The sequence below is a fragment of the Heptranchias perlo genome, chromosome 8 (genome assembly GCF_035084215.1).
Source record: "Heptranchias perlo isolate sHepPer1 chromosome 8, sHepPer1.hap1, whole genome shotgun sequence".
Taxonomy (NCBI): domain Eukaryota; kingdom Metazoa; phylum Chordata; class Chondrichthyes; order Hexanchiformes; family Hexanchidae; genus Heptranchias; species Heptranchias perlo.
In genome coordinates this window covers 24,348,606-24,369,770 of record NC_090332.1, presented here as the reverse complement: position 1 = coordinate 24,369,770, position 21,165 = coordinate 24,348,606, and the positions used below count along the sequence as shown (strand labels likewise).

At 43.2% G+C, this 21,165-nt stretch overlaps 1 long non-coding RNA gene across 3 annotated transcripts in view; it reads right to left on the bottom strand.

The window, feature by feature from the left end:
* LOC137324487 (uncharacterized) overlaps positions 1-21,165 on the bottom strand; it is a 45,787-nt gene that overhangs the window by 8,583 nt on the left and 16,039 nt on the right. The window contains exons 2-4 of one of the 3 annotated variants that reach the window (XR_010963634.1): positions 13,543-13,946; positions 4,915-4,988; positions 944-1,038 (exon numbers count right to left, since the gene is read on the bottom strand). This is a non-coding gene — a long non-coding RNA (uncharacterized lncRNA). The remainder of the gene's footprint in view (positions 1-943; positions 1,039-4,914; positions 4,989-13,542; positions 13,947-21,165) is intronic. The other 2 variants (XR_010963633.1, XR_010963635.1) reach the window with 2 other exon arrangements.

Sequence of the window (21,165 nt, the reverse complement as noted above, 5' to 3'; positions counted from 1 at the left end):
ATTAAATCTCCTAGGTTTATTTGTGCTACAGGCGAATTGCAGAGTAGTTATCTTGGCACATAAAGGTTCCTGGAAGGCAATTTTAGCACAGGGAAGAAAAATAAAAACATCGTCAATCACCGTAGGAGTGCACAGACTATCTGGCTTGCACTATTGGGTACAAATGTTAATTTTTGTGGTTGTTGGCATCGTAAAATTGTATGATGGCTAAATGCTTTCTAACATACTGAATGGTTTGAAAACTGGTAAACCACTTTAAAATATTTATTTTATTATTCCAGTACTCACCATATACCTTCAAGGCAAATGTCATCATTTTTTTTACCTATGTTGTGTTGCCTCCATTTTGTCATCACCTTCAGCAATTCTTCACCATAATAGTAAGAAAATAAAAATGTACCATATAGAACAATATGGGTATGAGATAATAAAGGCTGTAAGTCAGTTGTGGTGGGTTTTTTGGAGGGGTCTGTTAACATATGATATCCTTAGATCTCTTCAATTAAGTCAGTTTGCAACTCACACTCACAATCCTGAGTTCCTTAATGTAATTACAGCTTTATAACTGACTCTCACCAGCTGTTATTCTCAATTTCATAATTGCACCTTACTACCTAACTTTTCCTATTAAATTCTAGAACTAAAGGTTAGGAGATACTCGGAAGTGATCTGCGTAGACTGGCTCTCCATTCCAATTTTCCCTTCATTTTTCTTGGGAAAATCATTTCTTCTCTGCTCGGCCTTTACTCAATGGCCTGACTGAGATCAGAAACCAAGAGGGTAAATTTAGCTCAGCTGGCCGGGTGGAAAACCAACGGGATCGGGTGGCACTCTGGTTTTACACCCTGCCCAATATTACTCTCCATTGACTTCAGTGAAAATCATCTCCAATGAGTCAGAAGTACATTGCTGGCCTGTACGTCGGCTACTGCCAGAAGATTACCTCGTGTGGAAGCTTTCCTGCCTCTGATAGCATTGCTGCTGCATTTTCTATGCTACAGGAGTGCCTTGAATTCTCGCCTGCCATGGGAGCCAACCCTGTAAAAGAGTAAAGGATACATAAATGGGTAAATTTCCCAAATCCATACCGACAGCATGCCTCACCCGCCACCGGTTAAAAAATTATGGGCAATAGTTTTCCGAAATGTGCCGGCTGCATGCCAGGTGTATTGTCACTCGGCCTAAAATGTTCACAAGTTGTGTGAAACTCAATGGCCAGCACACCTGAGTTCAAATCCTATCTTTTTCTTTGACCACGTTATATAAATTGTTTTTCTTACCTTAAAGAATTTAAAGAAAGGAATTAATTATAAATTTATACCGAAACGTTACAGCATCCTTTTAGTTTGGACTGCAAGTAAACATTTGCTTCATTCACCTACGACATATTGAACTGGCAAAGTTCTACATAATAGTACATATATTCTATGTATGCTCTGCAGTTCCGGAAGCAATCTGGTAACTCAATCTGCACATATTGCATAGAGCCTTTGTAAAACATTGCAGTGAAAGAGTTGGAAGGCACACTTACCTCAAAATACAGCAAAGGTAAGCAAAGAAAAATCCACTGCTGCTTTGTGTAAGACAGAACTAGGGTCAATCATAGCTGCTTTACTGCTGTGTATAATTAACCCTTTTATAAACGAATGTCTTCTGTAGGCTTCCTAATTTGTACTTTTTTTTCTTGTTTTAACTTCTGCAACAATAAGTGTGGATTTTGATGTCAAGAGATTATAGGGGCGATTATTGAATTGTATTGAAATATATAGGTTCTTTCTCCTCTTGGGGTAGAAATTAGACCTTGGTGCAATATGGGCACAATGAGGGCCAACTTCGGGCACCAATGTCCCACGCCCAAAGTTCGCCGGAAAGACATCCGACCCAATATTAGTTTGGGCCATTTTTCAGGCGTCCTTGGCGGCTGCCTAAAATAGGCATTTGGTATGTAAGTGAGAGGCTTAACACCTATTTTAGGCCCATTCTGGAAAATTGGATAGAGATGAGCGGAGCAGGAGCTGAGCCTGTTCCGTTCAGGATTCTTCAGCGGCCACTGTGGCCGAAGCAGCAGATGGCAAGAAAGGGTAAGTTTATTTTTTTTAAATCTCGAAAATAACTCCTGTGGAGCCAGGAGAAGCAGGAGTGGTCCCCCGACCCCACAGAACTCCTGATTGACCCCCACTGGGATTTACCTTTGGGCTGCTGCCAGTGAGGGAAGCGTTTCGATATTCATCTTTTTAAAAAATGCGCTCGAATAATATTATGAGGCCCGTAGCCCAATTTCAGGCCAGCCTGGGTCTTCTGGTTGGGGCGCATGCTCCGTCCATGGTGCCCATTTCAGGCCCGAAAATGGGCCAAAAGTAATTTCCACCCCCTTGCCTTTTCTCCTTTCATCTCCTGAAGGCGCTGACATATGCAAGGGTATGGTTCTACAGGCATTGGCCATAGCGTACTGATCAGTTCCCTTGCTCAGATTAGTTAACTCAGGGCAGGTTGGGGTCAAACCTGGGATCTTCTTAGTCTATATGGCTGAGTACCACACTACCACACAGTATACACTCACCAATGAAGCCATAAGGGAAGTAAGGCATTTCTTTCCTTTTATTTGTGAGGGTACATCAAGCTGAAGGATGAACCGAACTGGGGAATGGAAAATTGGCAGCAATATTCCCAATGAAAGGGGGTAACATACTGGATTTATTGCATTTTAATTACTGAATGAACAGCATTTTACCACACCATTCCTCCATCCCCCCACAACCTCCCCCCTCCCCCTCCCTTTCCCAAATCCCAGTGATAATACTGCACTTAACTTTTCTTACTGGTATTTTCTGAATAAACAAAAAATTATAGAATTGGAGTATCTTGCGTTTTGCCACAGAAATGCTGTAGCAGTCCTCACAAGGTTAAGCCATTTTGGAATGTGTTAGTACAGTAGATTCCTGCAAAGTGAATAATTTGTTCACCACAAGACATTGTTCAGCAATATTCATTTCACAGTGACCATTCATCCATATCTACTGGAGCAGCTTATTTTAGCATGATTGTAATTTGGGCTGCTTTGGTGGAAACAGAAAAAGTGCCATGTTGATCACAGTACAAAACGAAACAGGAATTTGTGCAATCTGGGTAGAAAAATGTCTGTGGGTTTTCTGTCACTTTACAGTGGTGGGATGTATTTCAGTATAACCTTAGTGGTATGTAGCTACTTAATCAGTACAATACAACGGTCTTAATGGGAACACCATCGCCACCCCCATCCCCACAATGAACAAAACATTCCCTTTGTCCAATTGTTCACCTCAGGCAAACATATTATTTTGTATAGGGATTAGTGCAGCCCTACGGTGTGGTACATTAGCTCCTTGTCAAAGAACAGTAGGACACAGGTACTTTCCCGCAGCTCCCGCCCAGTCAATTCCTGATAGCAGCTGAGCCATCTGATAGCCCCTTCATATTACAAAATGGCTGGTGCTGTTGACTCCTCTCCATTTACATTACACTGGTAGCAGCACACAAACAATTCCACATATACCATAGTTTGCAAGTCATGGATCTGGACCCGTGCTTCTGAGCACTGACTTTTACCAATGTCTGTACAGGTCAGAAAAAACAAAGACATTGATCTTTGCTGCTAATGGTACAGAAATCTTCAGAAATACCTTCATTATATTCTTCTCAGCAGTACTCACCTTCTCTGTTGAAGGGGTCAATTCCTCCCTATGTACAGTTCCACAGGCGTTGGTTACCTCTAATACTTCATCCAAGCCCTACAACCCTCCAAGATCTCTGCGCTCCTCTACTTCTGGCCTCTTATGCGTCCCCAATTTTAATCGCTCCGCCATTGGCGGCCGTGCCTTCAGCTGCCTAGACCCTAAGCTCTGGAATTCCCTCCCTAAATCTCTCCGCCTCTCTACCTCTCGCTCCTCCCTTGAGACGCTCCTTAAAACCTACCTCTTCCTTTCCTATTATTTCCTTATGTGGCTCAAATTTTGTTTGATAACGCTCCTGTGAAGTACCATGGGACGTTTTACTATGTTAAGGATGCTATATAAATGCAAGTTGTTGCTGTTGTTGAGGTTGAAGAATAAATCACCTGCCTGCTTTAGCTGTCAGGAAATGGTGTTTGATGAAGAGGCTACCTATAGAAGTTGGAAAAATACCCTGCAAAATAAAGGATGTGAGATGTGCCATTGATCGTGGGAGAAGTACAGCCTGCTGCCTGATGGCACAATATAAAAACACTATCAATGTAAAAACGGGCTGCACAAGTGGTGGGTGATGGAAATGTCACACTGTTCAGTGGCATTTATTTCATTTGACATGTTAAGGTAGTTCAGAGGGAGCTTCACTCTGTCCTAAACCAGATCTTGAAACATTTGCCTGAGGAAGGAGAAAATCTCCGAAAGCTTGTGAATTTAAAATAAAATTGCTGGACTATAACTTGGTGTTGTAAAATTGTTTACAATTGTAAACCATGAGTGTTTAAGATTAACTGAGCTGGGGAATGACTGTACAGGTCAGAAAAACAAAAACATTAATATTTGCCCTTGATCAATATTTTAAAAAGAAACATTTTATGATAAACAAATTATTTTCTTAACAGTGACCTACCATACAACTACAGGCTAAATGCTTTCCCCATCTACGAACAATAATAGATTTTTCATGACAGTCCCCTTTAACTGGTACGTACTATGTTCACATGAGTGGAATGCTCTGTACCTGAAACAAAAACTATGGGGATAAAATGAGGGTTTCACCTTTTGCAACAACCTAGGCCACCAACAATGTTCTACATTACTGAAATTGGGTCTGTTGGTGACACAAGCAGAATTGTACAGCTGTCAAATCGGCATAATTGCTTGCATCACATGCATTGATCCTTAATTGCACTTACAGAACAACATTACTCACATTTCCTTCAACCAGCACAGTCAGCCATGTGTTACAGCAGCATCATAACCTGCGTCTTCAATGCAGCAACTCTGCTAATTGGGCAACAAAAAGAAAACACATTTTCACTCCTTTCAATACCCAATCTCAATGAGAGGAAGTTCAATAAAAAACCTAGATTTTGCATCTTTTTTGCACAAATGCCACATTCAAAATAAATGTTAACTTAGATAGGGGCTGCACACATTTGCACTTAAAGTGCTGCCATTTCCAGTTTAATGGTGAGTCTCAGTTTCTGTTGTTTCAAATGTTTATCCCACTTCAGAATCGAAACAGAAATTTCTGCATACAAACAACAGCCACGATAAAGAGTCTCAAAGATGGCAGTTCAAATAAGAGTCAGAATGCTTTATAATAAAATACTTCTGGATAATTTCTCTGCTTGACAGTAAAGAGCTTGGATGCCTTACAGAAACCTGCTTATCTTCCAGTTTCCAGTTCAGACAGAGTCCACACCCAAAACCTGTCTTTTCTGTACAGATGCCGATGGACATATACTGTTTTTATTGCTCACATTTTTAATCACTTGGCCCTTCATGCTCTTCAGGTCAGACTCAGGTTTTTAGGATACATTGTACACCAGTCCTGTAACTGCATTGTACAATTATATCCTTCCCTCTCCCCAACAAGTCTTCTGGGCTGCAGGCTTCTCCACGCTCCCTCTTTGAATGCTGTTGCACTGTTGGACACCACAGAGAGTGACGTAACCTAAGTCGATCCAGTAAATGACATCCATTTTGTTTTCTCTCTCAGAATATCCTATTTCCTCATAACTCCATCCAACAATCTAAGTGAGACCTGTCAAAAGCTCATCTAGCTGGCACTAGCAAGTTGTTACAGGCAACCCTTGGACTGAAAACTTGGCAGAGGCCTAAGAACAAATCACCCAACCTTTTGATATATATTAATGATCTGGACTTGGGTATAATTTCAAAGTTTGCAGATGACACAAAACTTGGAAATGTAGTAAACAATGTGGAGGATAGTAATAGACTTCAGGCGGACATAGACTGGTGAAATAGGCAGACACATGGCAGATGAAATTTAACACAGAGAAGCGTGAAGTGATACATTTTGGTAGGAAGAATGAGGAGAGGCAATATAAACTAAATGGTGCAATTTTAAAGGGGGCACAGGAAAAGAGAGACCTGGGGGTGCTCATACACAAATCTTTGAAGATGGCAGGACAACTTGAAAAGGCTGTTAAAAAAACCTGGACTTCATTAATACAGGCATAAACTACAAAAGCAAAGAAGTTATGCTTAACCTTTATAAAACACTGGTTAGGCCTCAGCTGGAGTATTGTGTTTAATTCTGCGCACCACATTTTAGGAAGGATGTCAAGGTCTTAGAGAGGGTGCAGAGGGGATTTACTAGAATGATATCAGGGATGAGGGACTTCAGTTATGTGGAGAGACTGGAGAAGCTTGGATTGTTCTCCTTAGAGCAGAGAAGTCTAAGAGGAGATTTGATAGAGGTGTTCAAAATCATGAACGGTTTTGATCGAGTAAATAAGGACAAACTGTTTCAGTGGCAGAAGGGTCAGTAACCAGAGGACACAGATTTAAGGTGATTGGCAAAAGAACCAGAGGTGACATGAGGAAATATTTTTTTACGCAGAGTTGTTATGATCTGGAATGCACTGCCTGAAAGGATGGCGGAAGCAGATTCAATAATAACTTTCAAAAGTGAATTGGATAAATACTTGAAGGAAAAAAATTTACAGGGCTATGGGGAAAGACCAGGGGAGTGGGACTAATTAGATAGCTCTACCAAAGAGCCAGCACAGGCACAATGGGCCAAATGGCCTCCTTCTGTGCTGTAAAATACAATGATACCATGATAACCTGCTTCGTCAGGAAAAGGTGCTCGATGGAGAGGCTATTGTGGAAATGGGAAAAAAAATCTTGCAAATGGAAGGAGAGGGATGTGGCATTGGTCCTGGAAATACTGCTCAACTAGTTGGGAATCAAATGCTTAAACCCTGTTAAGCTGCTTTTATACTGGCGCTTGTTTTGGTCAGATTCAGGAGACTGGCATCTGCTAATCAGCTCCTGATACTTAAACTACAAAATCTAGCTCCTTTATCACAGTGACAGAAACAGTGACCCGGGCCTCAATATTAACCCCCCACCCACTAGGGTTGGGAGAGGGTCGGGGACGGTGGGGTTAAAGAGTTAAATATGGGGAACGCGACCCCAACACAGCGCACATGTGCCCGCTGCCTTTCTTACACCGTTGCATATCGGGGTGTCCAAGTGTCCCACCGTGGAGAGGTGGGACACTTCATTAACATATTTAAATCAGGCCCCCGATCACGGGCTTTCTCCCCCCTCCCGATCGTGGGCTCTCTCCCTGTTCCTGATTGCCGGGGACCATCCCCAAGGGTCTGCGGGTGTGGCCTCCTGCCACTGGTCTTCCCTCCTGCCCGTTGGCCAGGCTGTCCATTTGGCTGGCTGCCGGGCAAGGAACAGAGTTAAAAAATGTTACTGAGGTCCTGCCATTAAGTCCGGCAGGACCTCTGAATCCCCAACCTTGCCGAGTTCTTTGGCAATTTTCAGCCTCACTGGCATGTTCCCCGCCTCCCCTTAAACAGCAGGACCCCAGTTTTTCATGGATCTACAATTGTACTGCTAGGATATAGGAGTTCATTACAAGATACAAACACAATAGTGCCAAATCAAGAGTATCCAACACTGCTGATCATTTCCTCAATCTTACTAACAAAAAGTTTGATATCTGTATTACGTAGAATTACATAGAATGTGCAGCACAGAAACAGGCCATTCGGCCCAACAGGTCCATGCCAGTGTTTATGCTCCACACAAGCCTCCTCCCACCCTTCCTCATCTAACCCGTGTATGAATGAACAGATGTATGTAGAGTTTCTCATGGCTTTCTGACCTGCCCATGCTAATCATGTGGTATTAACTGTCACATGCTTCACAAGAACTAATCAGATCCCAGAACCATAAAAAAAATAGCATTGTCAGCCCAGCCCCCTCACTACTTATAAGCAATACCATGGGTAATCCACTGTTTGTAATAATTATGTTTTGGAACATTTTTAAAGATGTAATTGGGGTAATTAACTGCCATTTTCAATTTCTACTGATTTGCTTCCATGGAATTTTTGGGGGTGATTTTAACCCTACCAGCTGGCGGAAACAGGGCAGATGAGCAGTTAAACTCACCCAGGTCACTTAAGAAAAGCTAGGAGCTCACTTTCCCCGGTTTTCAGCTGCTCAACTGAGCAGGCAGCAAGGACACCCACCCAAAGCCAGTGGGGTCCTTTTTAACAAATGCGTGTCAGGTCCCGCTCCTGACTGCAATTTTAATTCGCTGTCCTGAGCTGGAAGCATCAGTGAGCTGTCAGGCCGTCAGGCCAACCCAGCATCTAAGAGGATCGGGGTCAGAAGAGACCCACAAAGGTAAGTTGTTATATTTTTTCTTACCTTCCTTGTGGGGCCAGGAGGAGCTGTAATGCTCCCACAAGGATAGCTTAGGCTTCACTGGCCAACCTCCAATCATGGGACCTTGGCCCCAACAGCTGATTCCCCCCCACATACCTGCCGTCAGCGGGCAGCCTCTGGGCTGCTCAATTTTCCACCACTTCCAGGCAGTCACTTCCCACTCGGAATACCCTGGGGCTCATTTCTGGAGTGAACTCACACCGCTGCTCACCCGCTGACAACTGGTCGGAGTTACAATCAGGGCCTTTATCTTGTGCCTTTAACCTCTTCACCGTCATCATTTGTGCTGCTCAGTATAAATGATTGAATTTCAGACAGGGAATAGATCATTTTAGAACTTGTAGTTAAAGTGTGCAGATGCATCACAATTGTGGAACTCGTTAACACCTTTGTTATTGCTTTCCTTCCTGCCATGAAGAAGCCAAGTTTGGCACATACATTGCTTCTCGATTTACCGTGTCTTTGCTCTCCCTCTTTTGTACCTTGGTGGTGTCCTACACTATGGACCTTGGTTCTTCAACTTGCTTTCCATGAAAACAAGGAGAAAAAGACAAGATACCACCAGCCTGCCTGCATCCCACTTGACTCAAGCCCTCCCACTGACATGTTTGTGTTCATTCATAGTCAAACAGGCCATACAAAAGTGCAAAAAAAAAGCAGGGTTTAAAAATCCACAAGCACATTGCATGCACAGTGAAGCAATAATGTGCTAGCTCATACTTCCCTGCTTTGGTGGCCGTGTCTTCAGCTACCTAGGCCCGAAGACCTGGAATTCCCTCCCTAAACCTCCCCGCCTCTCTACATCTCTCTCCTCCTTTAAGATGTTCCTTAAAACCTACCTCTTTGACCAAGCTTTAGGTCACCTGTCCTAATATCTCTTTATGTGGCTCAGTGTCAAATTTTGTTTGATAATCGCTCCTATGAAGCGCCTTGGGACGTTTCACCATGTTAAAGGTGCTATATAAATGCAAGCTTTTGTTTGGTTGGTTGGTTGGTTGGTTGGTTGTTTGTTTGTTTGTTTGTTTGTTTGTTTGTTTGTTTGTTGTTGTTGTTGTTGTTGTTGTTGTTGTGCCCCATACACACACATGCACACACTGGCTATATTCCAGTAATCTAGGCTATGGGTAGATATTCCAAAAAATCTTTTGATTGCAGTATAGCTAGGAGTGAGAAGGTTTCAGACAAGCGGTAGACAGGTATCTTGTAGAAAGCATGGGTAACGCGCCCAGTGAAATCGGTGGGTTTGGCACGCGATCGTAAGTAAATTGAAGCCACTTACCTTGGCTTTCGGGTTTCGCGCTGGAAAGCTGCGCAGCGGGCGGACTGCGCACAGCTGTTCAGCTCGAGGAGCCCTATTTAAAGAGGCAGTCCTCCACTGACTGATGCTGCAGAAAATAGGCAAATTTACAGCATGGAGCAGCCCAGGGGAAAGGCTGCTCCCAGGTTTAATGATGCCCCACTCCAGGTCTTACTGGAAGGGGTGAGGAGGAGGGAGATTCTTCCACCCGGCGGACAGGAGGAAGTGGCCTGCCTCTGCCATCATGAAGGCCTGGCTCGAGGTGGCAAAGGAGGTCATCAGCATCACCAACATATCACGCACCTGCATACAGTGCAGGAGGCACTTCAATGACCGAAACAGGCCAGCTGAAGTGAGTACTCTTACTCATTCCCCTACAATCCGTCTGCCACATCACCGCCCCCACTCCACGTCTCCTTCTGCACTGCCAATACTACTCTATCACATCACCCCTCACACTCACTGAACCCTCATCTTCATCTTACCTGCACTTCCTCACCTCGCCAGTACTCATCCCACCACTACCACTCAACCCAATCCTCATACAATCTCATGGCTCTGCCTCATACTCACCCTCTCATGCATCTCTTTCACGGTCAGCCTCACCCCACCTGCCACTACCTGTGCTGCAGCCACAGAGCATGCATCACGTATGTGCAGTAGGAAGCGTAAGGCAAACGTGTCGTGAGCATGAAGGGGATGCACAAGGGTGTTTGAGGGTTTGTCATGGTTTTTACTTATATTTGATTTCTGATCAACTCACATTACATATTATATTGTCACCACTATTGTCACGTCTTGGCCATTCTTGACTGGTTTGTGCAAAAGACCCTTTCATGAGGTTCTCCATGAACACCCTTGATGCCACCCATTGGGTCACCCTACAGTGAGTGTATGTGTATTTGCACGACTACTTTGTTCAGGTGCCTGTAGTGTAGCACTGTGTTGTGTAGCTCCACGTGGCGGAGGTGGACGGTGTGCCTGGCGGGCTGGTGATGTTGCTCGTCCTCCAATGGAGTGATGAATGCAGCTATGAAACCCCCCGTCCCCCCATCCTGACGGTGTGAGTGTGAGGGGGTCCACAAAGTAGGTAAATGTGTTTGGACAGCAGAGTTTAGGGTATGATGTAATAATTTTGAGTGTGGAGACAATGGTGTGGCAGGCAAAACTTTGTCTGAGGTGAATGAGTGCCCTGCTGCAATGAATGAGGTATTCCCCCAAACTGTCAAGGAATCCTCTGCACCTCCCAATGGCTGCTGACTGAAACACGTCTGCAACAACAGGGAGTGTTTCCCACAGCATGGGAAACATGCTGAGGAGAGTCCAAAATCACACCCCTGCTAAAATCTCTTCCAATGAGGTCTGTCAACGACCTCAAGTACCTCCCTAACTATCTAAACTGTCATCCCGCCGGCTTTAATTGCCGGTGAGAGTCTCGCATGCGGGGGCTGTGCGCGCACCAATTCGCGTCATTGGGGAACCCGGAAGTGGGTGGGTTGGAGCCAGGCTCCGGACACGCTCCGGGATTCCCCAATTTTAGGAACCCCCCCCCCTGCCACGAACGCACCCACTCTGCCATCCTAAAATCGACCCCCATGTTTTTTTGGCTGTCGCAGACAGTTCTTTATCATTGTGAATGATGGTGCCAAGAAAGCAAAGTTGGCCTCACTTCTCATAGCTGTCCAATGACGTCGTTGATGAGTGTATCATGTGATGTGATACTAAGGCATACAGATCAGGTTTTATCTGAGTTCAGTAATTTGTCAGAACATCTAAAATTGGTCTCAGCATCCCTGGATTACAATGTTAAAAGCAAGCCACAGCTGTTATCCAGCAACTTGACAGTGCATATTTGTAAACAACAAGTGAGGGTGGGATTGGGCTCAGCTGTCATATCTTCCACAATTGAATAACCTGCCGAGACTCACACATGAAGAGCGGCCATGTTCGGTGAGTTACTAATGGGCTGCTAAGCCTGTGGACCTTTCCTCCACGAGTCATCACCTTCAGAAGAGTAGGCAGAATGTTTGGAGAACAATATTTTTTCATCTTTGACTGCAGACCTTCGGAAACTCACCAAAAAGTGAGTTTCACTGAAGCTAAGGTTTGAAATCACGTATTTTACAATGAATCGGAAATGAATCATGGATTGATTTGCCTGCCATTTACTGTTATAAGTAAGGTGTAAGAAAACTATAGACATTTTTGGTTTCACTACTAGGCCCTGGTGCTCAAGTTTCATTGAATTATTTGCATCAGCATTTCATTCTGAACGCCACCGGCATCGAGAAAAAAAAATCAATTTTATTTGGCAGCAAATAATGCTGAGAAAATGACACAATTTAGTAGTGTTGCAACACTAATAAAATGTAGCCTCTGTATCAGTTGGCACTGAATAAAAAGTTTACTAGCTCAGCATATACCAATGTATCTTTTTATACTGACCTCTCCCAACCACAGAAGGGTGTATGGAATTTATCCCTATGCACCGTGAATAGTAGGGGGGAAATTTCAGCTGCCGTTTTTGTACACTATAACTGCTTTTATATCGAGTTCAAGGCCATGCTAGTGCTGTCGACACGTGGGTCTCATACAGTCGGCTGCAACTCCAAAGTAATCTTGTTGAATTTGCCGTGAAGGCCCAGTAAAAAACAATGGGCCTAAATTCTTTAGCAGTCAAATCCAGGTGTAACTAAAGGTCTTCTGACCAAAGGTCTTTGACCTGAAACATTAACTCTGTTTCTTTCTCCACAGATGATGCCTCACTTGCTGAGCTTTTCCAGCATTTTCTGTTTTTATTCCAAGTGCAATCCGTGCGCCGCACAGCCAAGGCGCGCCAGAACTGTGAGGCCCGAGTACCATGCTAAATTCATCCTTGGGCTACATCATCATAATCGGGCAGCCTGACGCAGCCCTACTTTTCCCCGACTTCAGGATTGGATCCGATATTGGGCGCGGGAGCCTCATTTCAATATTGAAGTGAGGACTGTGTTCACCTCAGGTGGCCGCCATGACCGCCTAAAAAAAAGGCCCTGCCAAATTTAGCAGTGACCAGAGCACACGTGCAAATTGGGTACAGGCCTTCCCACTGCTAAATTTGTCATTGGGTGCAGCTATGTTGAACTTTGACCCCAGTGGATTTTCCTGGCTGCCATCCTTTCCAAATCCAGCAAGTTTACTTCAGGGATAGCACTGGCTTATCTGAGGAAGGATGTCCTTGCCATGGAGGGAGTGCAACGAAGGTTTACCAGACTGATTCCTGGGATGGCAGGACTGACGTATGAGGAGAGATTGGGTCGACTAGGCCTATATTCACTAGAGTTTAGAAGAATGAGAGGTGATCTCATCGAAACATATAAAATTCTAACAGGACTTGACAGACTAGATGCAGGGAGGATGTTCCCGATGGCTGGGGAGTCCAGAACCAGGGGTCACAGACTCAGGATACGGGGTATGCCATTTAGAACAGAGATGAGGAGAAATTTCTTCACTCAGAGGGTGGTGAACCTATGGAATTCTCTACCACAGAAGGCAGTGGAGGCCAAGTCATTAGATGTATTCAAGAAGGAGATGGATATATTTCTTAATGTTAAAGGGATCAAGGGATATGGGAAAAAAGCGGGAACAGGGTACTGAGTTAGGCGATCAGCCATGATCATTTTGAATGGCGGAGCAGGCCGAAAGGGCCGAATGGCCTACTCTTGCTCCTATTTTCTATGTTTCTATGGCTATGCAAGACCTGCGTATCAGGAGTCGGCAGCATTAGCACAGTCATGCAGCGTGTCCCACAGGCTTCCTATAGATTTGAAACAAACTCACCTGCAGGTGAAGAAATACTTCAATGCCTCAAGGTCTGAAGTAGCTCAGTGCTCAAGGCCAAAGAGCTTAATGGCACCGTGCATCGCTGACAGTTATTAGTGTAGTGTGGATAAAAATAGGTAGCTTAGACCGATAGTGACAAATCAATGATAATGCATCACGCATTTCACAGAAGTGTATGGTGTGTATCCCTTTTCCTGTGTTCTTATCACTCCCATGTCTGGTCATAAACAGGATGTAGGACTGCAATCATTTGCCCCCTGTTGAAATGCAATTCTGCACCTCTGTCTTTATTTCAACTCGCAATGTGCTTCCTCTTCTGAACAGCTGCATCACATAAATGTTACATTACCTCAGCCAGAGGCCTAGGCTTTGGAGCCAAAAGCAGAAGGCCCTTAAAGGAACTGAAAGAGAAAAAAAAAGTTGGCACATTGAAACTCCAAACAAAGCAAGATTGCTTCATTTTGTGCTTTATCTTGCATGTTATTTAATATTTAACACTTGTTTCTAATGCTTGTGTTGAGCATAGCTGTGGTGTACTTGAAATATTCTTTTGGTAAAGTAGTGAACTTAACTGCTGCCGTGTATGATGTGCTGTTACTGCCAAAACATTGCACTCTGAGTAAAGTGATGATAGATATATGCTGGAAGTCTGCTTGCTGTTTATTTCAATTCAGTAAAGGAATGTTTTATTTGGTCTGAAAGGTGTTGTTGGAAGTTTAGATGGTGTGAATTCTTTGTCGGCTTGGCATAAGTAAGGTTTACTTAAATTTGGTCAATGTGTGCAGCTGGAATCCATAAGCAGTGTCAGAAATAGTTGCATAATGTGTTTACAGATACTGGAGGAAAGGTTAGAAATGTTACATTTGTATTTTAATCCACATTTAAAGTAAGTCAAACGATACTGAGGGAAAGGTTAGATATGCTACATTTGTATTTTAATCTACATTTAAAGTAAGTTAAATTATCAGCCATGATATAACAAGAAAAGTATAACCTTGAATTTTTTTTTTATACTTACTGTCTACTCTGTGACAAGAAATACAAACTATCAAAACGCACAAGGGCAGATTTTCTGGCTGGCGGGATCAGTCCCATAAACTGGAACGTGGGTGCAGGGGCCATGAAATTGGGTGGGCATCAAAGCATGGTATTTTTGTTTAAAGACCTAAAGTGCTCTAGTACAAAATGTATGAGAACTTCATTACCATAATCAATGCTATAGAAATTGTATTTAAATCAGTCTTTTGCACGATTTCCAGGATTGTGCTGCGCATTCAGCCCACACACATGATTTAAATGGAAGTTCCATGTGCAAAGGAGCAGAAGCTGTTTGAGATAAAGTATATTTTGTGCTTTTTTTTTCTGTTTCATCTTGGTTTTTTTTTTTGGCATCAAACGATGTAGGAAATGTCCAAACAACATCAGCCAAATAATCACCAGAATACTAACTGTACGTTTACCATTTGCAAGAGTTCACTAGAAAAGGAAGATTATAAGAGAAGAAGGGATATGGAAAGCAACTCTTCCAATGCAAATTTTCATCGCAGCCCATCGGCAACAAGGTATCTAACTGCAAAGATGCAGAGCCTTGTGTCAGTTGGCAACAATTTAAACTTACCACAACAACAACTTGCATTTATATAGCACCTTTAACATAGTAGAAACGTCCCAAGGCGCTTCACAGGAGCGTTATCAGACAATATTTGACACCAAGCCACATAAAGAGATATTAGGACGGTCAAAGAGGTAGGTTTTATGGAGCGACTTAAAGGAGGAGAGACAGGCAGAGAGGCGGAGACGTTTAGGGAGGGAATTACAGAGTTTGGGGCCTAGGAAGCTGAAGGCACGGTTGCCAATGGTGGAGCGATGAAAATCGGGGATGGGCAAGGGGCCAGAATTGGAGCAGAGCAGAGATCTCAGAGGGTTGTAGGACTGGAGGAAGTTACAGAGAAAGGGAGGAGCGAGGCCATGGAGGGATTTGAACAAAAGGATGAGAATTTTAAAATCAAGGTGTTTCTGGACAGGGTACTTATTCTGCCCACCTCCTTATACCTCAGTAGAAATTAGAGCACGTTCCTGGGCTACACAGGATTCCACGTACTACCACTCCACCTCCCCCTCCGATGTCTTAGTGGGTAAATGCACTGCCTGGTGCAATATCAGGAAAGTCCACCTTCAATCCCAGTCTTTACCAATTCATCTGATCTCAGCTAGGGCAGCAGATTGGGATGTCACAGTGCCCCTGAGGTAGAGAAGGAAAATGAGCCAGGAATTCTTTTCAGCAACTCCTGTTAGAAAGTATGCATGTGCGAACATCAAGCATGGACTGGATTTCACTCAACTATCATGACCCCACAGTTGAATAGCCTGTCAACATTTACTGTCACAGTTTGCATATAAAAGACAACCACTTGGGAGGTGATGAAGCCATTTGTTTGCTTTTTAAAAAATCTTTTATTCCTTGCCAATTTTCTCCTCGCCAGATGTTGCTTCCATGATGGGGCATAGTTCCATGACAGGCGGTTGCCCCTCTGGGAACCTTCTCCAAACTACTGGCTGCGTAAGTTATATGGAGATCCCATTATTTGCTCTTTAACTCAATCTAAAATAAAAATTGTTGTTCTCTCTCAATATTCCAAAGTCAGATTTTTTTTTTTACAGAGGAACTATCCTGTGTTTGTTTTCTTCTCCTTCAATAATTTTTTCCTCTCCCTTGCCAAAGACGGTTACCCCCTACTGGAATATGGTTCCACAGCACCAGTTGTCTCCGAGTACATTACCTAAGTGGCCGTTACATGTGTTTGAGCTTTGACTGTGAGTATGAGCTGGCTAAACTTAACATATGTAAGGAGTCTGTTGGACTATAACCTGGTGTTGTGCGACTCCTTACATTTGTCCACCCCAGTCCATCACCGGCATCTCCACATCAAACTTAACATAGGAGGCATCTCACCAGAGCTCAATCCCGTTCTTACTCAATGTCCCCACAGACACACATTTCCAGCATGGATTGATGAATAGTGATCAGGAGCAGAGCCCTGACCAGTTGCCTCCTTCTTAAAACTAGGTGTTACTGCCTTGTCCAGAATGCTATCACCTGACTCAGTACGGACTAGGACTTGAAAGTTGCATCTTTCTGACCTGTATGGTTCAGTTACTCACTGTGTAAACACACTGAGCTATCAGGGCATTTAAGTGTTTTTTTTTGTTATTCTCTTCATGTACAGCGTTGCCCGGGCTATCTGTTTCGGTTCTTCACATCCTGTTCCGTCTCTCCTGAATTTTAGTGAAAGGCTAACACTCACTGGTAAATCATTTAACCAGACCTGTCAATCTCTGCCATTGTTGTCAGACAAAGAATCGCCATTTAACCCCAGTCACTGCAGATTCACTCCACAGGAGAAGAAAGGGACAATAAAGACTGATGGGTAGTATAACAATCTGAGGGTAATTTCATACAGTGTTTCACTGTTTTCCTCCATCTTTTATCTGAATCAACAGGATATAATATGTTGGAATCATTTGGGGGAGGGAGTGTGACATTTGTTTGTCAACAGAGCTTCTCTGCTTGAGTGACCTCATAGGCTATCTACAGCACCAATTGGCCATTAGTTTAACGATAGAAAACAGCACCAGCTTTGGACTGTAAATGTGGCATTTTTGTTGCCTCAGAATTATCAAAAGCAAATGTCCGAGGTAAGCTTCTGAATATCAAACTGGCCTAAGTTTCAGACCCGGGGTAGAATTACATAGAATTTACAGCAGAGAAACAGGCCGTTCGGCCCAACTGGTCTATGCCAGTGTTTATGCTCCACATGAACCTTCGCCCTCCCTACTTCATCTCACCCTATCAGCATATCCTTCTATTCCTTTCTCCCTCACGTACTTATCTTGCCTCCCCTATGGTATTCGCCTCAACCACTCCACATTCTCACCACTCTCTGGGTCGAGAAGTTTCTCCTGAATTCCTTATTGGATTTATTAGTGACTATCTTACATTTTTGACCCTTAGTTTTGGAGTCCACCATAAGTGTAATCATCTTCTTTACGAATACCTTATCAAACCCTTTCATAATTATAAAGATGTCTATTAGGCCATAATATAGATTTATAACTGCAGACCTCATTTAAATGCTGCTGGCCTGCTTTTCTCCGTTCCGAGCAGGAACAGGGAGCAGAGCGGCTGCGGGCAGAGTAAGACTGAATGACTCTTGGCCTCCCACCAGCTTGTAGGTAAATGGGGGGGAGGGGGTCTCGCGGGAAGAAAGGGCGACTTTCCTTTTGGGACCCGGAGGAGCACTCCTGCTGACCTGCTTCTCCCTGATGAGGAAGCCACTGCAGCTTCCCCGCTCAAGCCCAATTTAAAATGCCATCGTGATCCTATCGACGTCAAAGGACCCCAATTAGCATCCATGCATGAGTCCGCCACCAAAGCAAGCAGTGTTAAAATCGAAGACTGGCAGGAACAGAGTAGGAAATGGAGCCACTCCGCTTTAATTGCTCACCCGCTCTGTCACCCATCCCCTCGCCTCCACCTACGTGCCCCCCCCCCCCCCACCAAATCTGTCTGGTATGAGCACATTAAGATAATAATACAATGGAAACCTTTAGCCCATATTGTCTGTTACCTTCAGAGTCTCACTGCTTTTCCATTCGTTTATTGATGCAATTTGCTTAATATGCACCGGTTGTTTTTCTGATGACGATGAAGCAATGCTTTGGATCTCCAACATGCGGTGCCATGGAGTGGTGGAACACAGATTCAGTTCACCAGTCTGCTGAATCTCTCATTTCAACCACATTTACCATGGGAGCAAAGACCTAGCTCTACTAAAAGAACAATATACTGGCTCAGCAGGTAAATGGTGTGGTCCTAAGCCATACAGGCCAGAAATGTTCCAGGTTCAATCCTAATATGCACTGAGTATCCGATCGGCAGGGTCAGCAGTAGCGATGCTCCCATTGGCCCAGCACCCCTGAGCTAGGGAGGTGAAAACTGGGCTAGGGTTCCCAACGCTGATCACTGTCCAGTGACTCATGCTGGAAAGTGTACATATATGAATGTTGAGTGAGGCCCTCCAAAGTTAAATAGTCTGCCAATATTCAGTAGGTTGACAAAACAAAAATGACCAACAGGACAAGGCACCAAGAGGAATGCTGGCATCCATTGAACAGTATCTCAGGACTTTGAAGAGAGAAAAGGGAAGAGAATTGGGGGATAATAGGGAGCATCGTCATCCTGGTAAAGTGACTTTTGTATCCCTTACTGGGTTTGTGAACAGACATGCTCAGTACTGAGACAGATAACGCAGTGACATCATCACATCACTGATCTCTCAGAGATTAAATAAACCCTTTCTTAAATCTTTATTTAAAAAAAAACACAAAAGATCTCCATGAAAAACCACATCACAATAATTTTTGGTAGCCAATGTGACAACTGTGAAATTAAGTTTTCTGTGAAATGACTCCTCCATGAACTGACCCCATCCAAAAACTCCCCAAAAGCAGAATGATGCCCCACTTCTTTATTTTTCTTTCTTGAGTTACAGACTTCAATGTTTGAAGTGATCTGAAACCCTTTTGCACTGCAAGAGATGCGTGTAATTGTTAACTGTCTAGTAAAGTTTCATTTGATTTTTGATACTTACTGTACTGTGCTCCACATGTTATTAAAGGCAAGCGTCTTGGGAGTAGTTTACTCCTTTGTACAAAGTTTTGGATCAATATTAATGATACCATGGAAATTCACTGACATGAGCAAGTTTGTTTTGTTAGAAAATCTTATTTGTTTTTAAAAGGAATCAGCTGTGTAATTCAAGGGAATAATAATATAACAATAGTACTTTCATTTGGTTTGACGCATCTCAAAGTATTTTACATAATTGGTTATTTCAGAAGTGCAGTAAAATTGAATATCAGGACGAGAGGGAGAGATGGGGAATCAATATGTAAAGGCTTTGTCTCCTGCAGTGGAGATAAGAGAGGAGTGTGATTATGGTAACATCTTAGAACAGTCTTAAGTTGTTACCATGGGGATAGCATCTCTGCATGATAATCATCCAGAATACCAAATTGGGAACGTTCAGTAAATTGCAGGAGGACTGTAGACAATGCAGCCACTTGTTACATCCAATCTTTGAATAGTTCAACTCCGCTTCATAAAAACTTTGTATAAAAATACTGCTTCTACAAGTTCTCAAAAGTAAAATAATAAAACAAATTGAGCAAACTCACATTTTATTCTGCTGTCTTTGAGAAGTAATGATCTAGCTGCTGCTCTCTAAAGCTCTCGCCTTAGTTTCATATATAAATGGAAGTTCTTTCTCTCTTTCTTTCTTGCTTTCTGGGCAACAGGTATGAGTTTCTGGATTGAAATCCAGAAATTCACATTGATCTGTCTACTTAGAATCATAGAAGGCCATTTAGTCCATCATACCTGTGTCAGCTGTCTGAAACAGCTAATCATTTAGTTCTATTCCTCTGCCCTTTGCACCGACCCTTATATTTTTTTATTTTTCAAATGTATCTCTACTTCCTTTTAAAAGATATTATGGATTCTGCTTCCAGCATTGCTTCTGATAAGGGATTCCATGTCCTAACAAGCCTCTGCATATAAAAAAAAAATCTCCTAGTCTCTCCCTTCATTCTTCATGTGCTGATCTTAAATTGATACCCTTTAGTTCCTGACTCACCAACCATTGGAAATCATTTTTCTAAATATCTGATCAAAACCCCTCATAATTTTAATATCTCTAACAAATTTCCTTTTGACCTCCTTTGTTCTCATGAAAAAAGCCCCAGTTTCTCTCGTTCTCTTGCTTTGCTATGTGATGCCATGTTTGCAATACCAAAGGTAAAACTTTTAAAACATGCCTAATAGTGCCTATGTGTCTAAGAAAATGAGCTCAATTTGAAAGGCCTTCCTGAACCAGCGCAATCTCGCAATTTCGGCCTGGGGGGGGGCGTGGCGAGTTTTGTGGGCGGGACCTGATTCGGGCGAATTGAATCTTGAACCGGGGTAAAGGATCACGGAGAACACGAGTATAAGTGGTTTCGAGCTGGTTCAGCCAATTCCACCCAGATTGCACTGATGTAACTGTTGGAAACAAGCAGAATCTCGACCCCCCCCATGTGCTTTTGTACAGCTCAGCCAACTTGTCCTCCCACTTTTAAAGATCTGAACCCCTAAGTCTCTATGCTCCCCTTCTCCTTTTTAACCTTTTACCATTTAGTGTATATTTCCTTTCATTCTCCCCCAAAAGTGTATTAACTCATATGTCTCTACATTAAATTTAATCATGATGTGGCGATGCCGGTGATGGACTGGGGAATCCACATCGTTCACCTGAGGAAGGAGGTAGCCTCCGAAAGCTTGTGAATTTAAAATAAAATTGCTGGACTATAACTTGGTGTTGTAAAATTGTTTACAATTAAATTTAATCCTACATCGACCTGCACAATCCACTAATCTGCCTCTCTCTTTCTGAAGTCGCATACTGTCCTCTTCACAATTAACCACACTCCCTACCTTTGATGACTTAAACAATATTTAAGAATTTTTATTCAAAAGCTGACAGAATTATGAAGCTGTCTTTCTGGATACTGGAGAGCTAACAG